We start from the raw sequence: 7011 nt of genomic DNA on the forward strand, positions 1-7011 counted from the left end.
CTCTCACTGTCGTGGCCTCTCCCGTCGCGGAGCACAGGCTCCGGACGCGCAGGCGCAGCGGCCATGGCTCACGGGCCCAGCCGCTCCGCGGCATGTGGGATCCTCCCAGACCGGGGCACGAACCCGCGTCCCCTGCATCGGCAGGCGGACTCTGAACCACTGCGCCACCAGGGAAGCCCTCATTTTAATTTTTAATCCCCTATTTTCAATGGCTCTATTGCAATGTTTCACTATTTTTAAAAGTGAATTCCTATTATTAGGGTTTAAGTTATTTGTTTTTTCCTACGATACAGAATTGCTGTAACTAAAATTCATATATGTAGATCTTTGTACACATTTCTGATTATTTCCTTGGGGTAAAATTCTTAGAATTGCTGAGTCAAAGAGTATGCTCAATTATAGGGTCTTTGGTACGTATTTGTCAAATTGCCATTCAGAAAGGTCATTTCAGTTTTCATTTCTACCAACAGTCTGGGAGAGCACCCACTTCCCAGCTTCCTTGTTGCCACCACTATTGATTTCTTTTAAAATAGCTTGCACTTCTTTAGACAACTCATGATGGTTGTCTTATCATTGTCAATGATAGTCAACTTATCATTTGCCACCCGATCTCCAAATGGTTGTCAGCTATAGTTTGAATGAAATTATGCATCATACCAGTTTCCTGAGGTGTGGACATGACAGCTTATATGAGAAATACTAATTTTCTCAACCTGGAGGAACAAGCATTTAGAATCATCCTGCCCCCTCCCCGGTGAAGAATTAGAACACATCTATCATCTCCTGATCCACCTTGGACACTAATCAGATTAAGCCATCCCGAACTGGGGTGGGGAAATTCTTTATTTGCAAAGGGGTGAACAGTCTCATAGACAGTGCCAAAAATAACCCTCGCATCTCGAAACACAGGGACAGATGCTCTGATGGAGTTTTAAGCGGGGTCATGCAGGGTGTGTGACAAGAGTTGTATAGTTTTCTCATCTTTACCGAAGTTCCCGTGTTTCCCAAATTCCAGACTTTGGAATTTGCTTGGAAAAGGGATATTTGTGGCACCGCAGGGTCCCCCCACACTGCCCACATTGAACCCTGCCCACTCTGAACTGATAAGTCTTGGGTACCATGTCGATCCTGGCACCAATGGGCTGTGAAAGGGGATTAACACTCAGGACAAGCGTTCCCCTAGTCCACAGGAACCAAAGCCGACTATGGCAGCTGATGTCTGCACCCGCCTGTGATACAGAGGGTTAGCCCAAGCTGGCCTTCCTGAGGGTGCCTTGCCGTCCTTTTCTAACTAAAGCTAAGAGTGGCAGATGAACGCAGAAGTGGTCCCCCCCTCCCCTCTGGTTTTGGATGCATGAAACCTGTAAGTTCTCCTACTAGGATATATTCCCGATGCCCTGGTTGTTCAGATTGGTAGCCTGGAAGTTCAAATCAGCACCTGCTGGTCAGCAGGGGAGAGAGAAATGAGATCAGGAGGGGGTGAGGGCAAGTTCTAAAGTCCAGGAAGCCGGGGAAATGCCTGCTTCAAGTCAGAAAGAAGTTGGAGGAGACCTCAGTGCGGAGCCAAGAGGCCTGAGTTCTAATCTTAGCTCTGCCCCCAATCCCAGGGCTGTGTGACATCAGGTAAGTCATGAGACCCTAGGGGCCTCTTTGGCCTCAGTGGTCAGCGGAGGACATTGTGGGCCAAGGTAAGGGACCTTACAGCTTTGACTGTCTAAGCATGAAAAAAAGGGATGAGGGAACGTGTAGAACAGGAAAAAAGGAGACCTTTAGGGCAGTGCTCCCCAACCTTTTTCATGTCCTGATGCACATGAAGATGATACAGTAACTGCCCTGCTGGGGCCACTGCTAACTCAGGCACACAGAGGGGACACTCGGTCACAGAGGAATTGAGTCCTGAAAAAATGATGCTCTCCTCCAGCTACACTCCAAACAAAAACGGTATTAAACCATGAAATAAGGGCCGGATAATCCAACTGTTTGCTCATAGTGACTCCTTTGATGACCTTTTGGGAAATATCAAATTCTCGCACTGGTTTACAAGTCCCTGCCTGCTGCGGCGGCCTACTGGTGAGGGTGCGGTGGGGTGGCCAGGAAATAAGCTCCTTTGGGAAGAAGGGGGAGGAGGGAAGCCCAAAGTCCAAGAGTCTTACTCACTTCCTCTGTGCTTTCATCCGGAGAGACCCCTAAATCATCTCCCTGCTCCCTTCTTGGGGAGATCAGCTGGGGCAGGTCCTGTTCTCGAAGCCACGGGATTGATTAAAGGAATCAAGCCTTCCATTGGGGGTCCTGCCTGTCTCTTAGGCTTTTCCTATTTTGTCAAAACAACCATTTTAACGTGCCTTATTCATTTTTTCCAGCCACCCCAAGAAACGGTGAGGTAACTGGGCCGAGACGATTGCCAAGCACCTGCAAGACGCAGGCCCGGTGCCGTGAGCACGGAGGAGCCCGGGTAAGCCTCGCGAGCACGCAGATCAGCTGGCTTCCCCCCCACCCAACCCCCCACCCCCGCCGCCTCCTAAACACCTGCAGAGGCCTGTCACTTGGGACGAGAGGGCCTATTAGGGCTCTTGTAATTGAGATGGGGTGAGGGAATTTACAACGGCTCCGGAGTGGGAAACGGAGAAGGCTTAGATGACAGGAAGCCGTCTCCTACGCTCTGTGGAGCAGATTGAGAAAGGTGGCCTGGGTAGTAATGGGGTTAGCTAATTCTGATAGTGAGAAGGGAAGGAGAGGCCGTCACCATAATCACGACTAATGGATTCCAGATGGAGAAAGAGAATTGTCCTCATTAGCGTGGTCGTACACACGCACAGACGCACGCACACCCACCCAGAGAGACCCATTCCGCCCGCGTCGCAGACTTTGATAAGTACTGTCAGGTAAGAATAGCCCACACCGCAAAGGTAGATGGAGAGCCTTGTCAATTATTTCTTCCCTGTTTCCCCCACTTCCGTAACATCCTTGCATATGTAATGGTTTCATTAACCTCGAGACTTCTGCAGATGAGTTGAAAACCCAGCTTACATGGCCAATTAGTTGGCGGCGCGTTCCGTACAGAGTATGGAAGTACCTTTCTCTTCCCCTTAAATACTGCCTGACTTTTCGGCTGTATTTCGTAAGTGTTAATGTAATGTTGCTGAAAGGAAATATGGCCAAGGCAGGAAACTTTTCTCCCCTCTCTGGGATGCAGCTGTTCGTTTGGTTTGGGTTGTTAATTCGAAACACTCCCAGGTGTCTATTTCATATTATCTCTTGCTTAGAACAAAATAAAATGAAACTGTCAAAACCTTTCTGTCTTGCTCGGTCCTCGGCTCAGTAGCCCCATAAAGAGACCAGTGCAAGGAAGCAACTGTTCACACTTGCCTTTCCTTGGTGAGAAGTGCGGGCCTTCTGGGTGAGGCCGCGACCTGCTACCAACCTACCTTCCCTCACAAAGGTCTTGTTGGAGTCCTGCCTCGGACTCCCTTCCTGCCGCTGGGCCTTTGTTCCCAGCCTTCCTTGCCAGGAGTGCCATTTCCACTCCATTTCCAACTTTCTTGCAAAGTTTCCTGTCTGAAGCTTTCCCTGAGCATCCTGGTTTTCCAGTTTGAGCATGTAGTAAGTGCTCAATAAACGTTAGCTGTTATCAATATTTCTACTTCATGAAGCAAGTAGGTTGTTCGGTGCTCATGAAATAGTGAATAGAGTGAGAACTCTCGGGTGGCTTTGCCTATGATTTGCATATATCCCAGTATGCTATTTATAGCCATGCACTTGCTTTTTATATAACGAAGCCTCCCCACCGTGGACGTTTATCTTCTCTGCTGTCTGCCCTTGGCTACTCTGCCCTCGTGCCAGAAGCAGGCACTGAGCTGAGGCTGGGGGTCCTTGCTCAAAGCCCCAGCGTTCTCCCCAGGAGAAGGGCGTGTGGCTTTTAGGAGCTAAGCTGTTAGCGTGTTCACAGTGACCGCTTCTTTTTTTTATCCAAAGTGACGTGTCATTTCTAGCAGCACAGGGAGAATGGCTCCTTTGGCTGACTTTATTTTCACAACTGGAATTTTTGGGGCTAGGTTAGGTGGTGCCAGGGACAGCAGGATTTCACTCCCTCTTAGTGAGAAATCGTCTCTTACTGAGTCAACAACGGTCTTGACTCCAGCCCCTGGTCCACTCGGGGCCTCTGATCACGGGGGTCCGCACATGTCCCCAGCACGGCCCTGGCAGACCTTGGTCGGCTGTTGCTTGACAGGAAGGCTGTGGGCTCATTCTCCTTGCTTGGTGGCTCTCTGGAAAGGCCACCCCAAAAGAATCCTGTTTCCATGCTCCACATGAGTCCCTGGTTCTCTCTCTCTCTCTCTCTCTCTCTCTCTCTGAAGTCCCCCGCTTCCGTTCTGTGACACATTAAGCAAGGGGAGGGTGAGGCCGATGTGGTCACAACCAGGCTCCATAAATGAGGGAGATTTCTGGAAAACAGGGTTTCAGTAAATGGCAGCCTGAACATGCTAAGTGAGATGCCCCTCTGTTATTGTTGTCGTCATCTTCGAGGACCCTTAAAAGGATCGGTCCCCTCAGACCGATGTCTGTGCTGTTCCTTAAACTGCTCAGAGACACAGAGCATCTGTGCTCTGGAGAAGGAAGCTTGGCACCGTGTTTTGAGAGCACGTTTTGTGTTTTGAGCCACTTTTTCTGTAGCCTGGGGCCTGATTGATTTTAGGTTCAGCCTAACATCTTGGCCCGAGATCCCGTGGAGAGTTGGAGGGACTTAAAGAAACAACAATTCAGACCCAAAGTCCTTGTTTTTACAGAATTGACCTTCCATCTGTTGACAATCAAATACTGAACCTATTAAGACTGGCGGTCCCCGAGCTGGGAGAAAGGAAGGAATTTCCCAGGTTCCCTGGAGACAAAGGACCTTTTGACTACACCTGGGGGTAAAGGGTGGCCAGCCCAGGTCACACTAAGCTGGGGATCACATGAACGGGAGAGCAGCTGGGGAGACGGAGGCCGGGGGTCCCCCTACCTGAACTCTGATTTGCCAGAGAAGGGGGAGAGAGGAGGAGAACATAATAGAGAGTGATCAGCCATGAGAGACTCCAGAATTCAGATGAGTGGCCCCTCACCTCCCTGTGCCCTGAGCCCCTGCTTTTCCACGGTCCGTGGGCCTGCCTTCTCCTGTAGACCTTCAGCTCGTCGAGAGCAGGGACTGTCACTTCCTCTCCTTTGCACAATTGCATGACCTGGCCGGAAGCAGATATTCCTGGAAGAGATGAGTGTAGAGCACCAGAAAGGGGGCTGCTTAAAGTAGGGCTCAGTGCCTTTGCATGAATTAGGAAGTCACCCCCTGAAGGCAGACTCCGCCCGACGGGCACATGGCTTGATGGGTGAAGCACCCCGTCTCTTGGCTGAGTGTGCTCGTACAAGGCACGTTCTGAACAAGGACAACAGTGGCCACCCCTAGATTTAGGAACTGGGGCTGATGTCCCAGGCCCCAGCCTTTAAGGCACCCTGGTCTGTGCTGGGCTGGTGGCTGGTGGTCTCTTGGGGAAGCAGGACATGGCCAGAAGGCAACGTCCTCCCCCAGGGGGCAGTGACCCCCAGACCTTAAGGTCTGCGTGCAGGCAGTCTCTCCCAGCGGGCTTGTCCAGCCTCCTCTTCTAGGGCTTTGCCTCTGTCCAGCCCCTTTACGCTGTCCTCTTAGGTCCCCATCGGGGCTCTCTTTGATGTCTCTTTAGCTAGAGAGCTCACAGTAGTCTTTTGGTTCACACAGACCTGGGTTGGAATCGTGGTTCACCCCTCACCCACTGTAAGCCCCTGGGAAGATGTTTTAATCTCACAGAAGCAAAGTGGCCCCAGCCACACAATGGGGCTGTGGCGAGGTTCCGCAGGACAGGGTTAGACGTAGAAGTCCTTTCTGAAGTCTTGATTAGTCTGTTCCAGAGGAGATGGTGGTCCCTGGAACCCACGGTGAGGGGTTCCCGCATGACCGTTTCTGTAGGTTCCATTTCTCAGGGTGGCCTTATTATAGCAATCCTTTTGGTACAAAATCCCTAGCATGCTTCCTGAGAACTTGAGTCATTTGCCCTAGACAGATCTCTCTGGTGGAAGGGACGGGATGCTCCCCAAACTTCAGCAGGCTCCTGGAACCAGATGTGGCCACGGGAGTGGCTGGAGCCAGCTGGTCCTGTTGAGGTTGGGTCCCTGCCCATGGATCTTGGTCCACCCAGCCCAATGATCTTTGTATTATGTTAGGAAGACTAGAGTTAGCTGATTTCATAAAAGGAAGTGAGTTGAAATTTACAGTGAAGATATTGGCTCTGCATGAAGGAAACCTTAACTCAGTCCTGCTGAGCCCAGTACGTCCTGAGGAAGCATGTAGTCCTTCCCCCTTTGCTTTGCAAATGAGAAAACAGGACCAGAGGGGTTAAGGAGCTTGTTCAAGGCCCAGTGTACCTTCTGTTACGTCTGAGGGTCTCCCCTGACCGTGAGGTTATTTAAACTCTAAACTTGCCCAGCTGTGGGAGTGTGTTATAGGAATTGTTGGAAATTCCATAGCAGCCAGTGTCTGAGATTCCTGAGGAGTTGGCATGCACGAAAGCCCTGCCCAGCCCCGCCTCTCTCTCATGACCACATTTATCTCCTACTCTTCCCCCTGCTTCTAGACCATCTCCAGTCTTCACATACAGAGACACCACTTTCATTCTTCTTTCTAGGTACTTGCTCAAGATAGCACAGAGCTGGGGCACTGAGCACAAAGGGACCCAGCGTCGACTGGAGGCCCACCATGTAGTGGGCCTCACCCGGGACCCCTCATGCACATAAGCGTTCTCATTTACCTCCCACAAGAACGTCAAGGTCGTTTGAGAATTGTAATGGATGGTTATTGAATGAATGATTGAATGGATGACTAACTGTTAACTATACTTCTTCCTTTTTTTTTTTTTTTTTTTTTTTTTTGTGGTACACGGGCCTCTCACCGTTGTGGCCTCTCCCGTCGCGGAGCGCAGGCTCCAGACGCGCAGGCCCAGCGGCCAT

Source organism: Physeter macrocephalus, chromosome 20 (assembly GCF_002837175.3).
Source record: "Physeter macrocephalus isolate SW-GA chromosome 20, ASM283717v5, whole genome shotgun sequence".
Taxonomy (NCBI): domain Eukaryota; kingdom Metazoa; phylum Chordata; class Mammalia; order Artiodactyla; family Physeteridae; genus Physeter; species Physeter macrocephalus.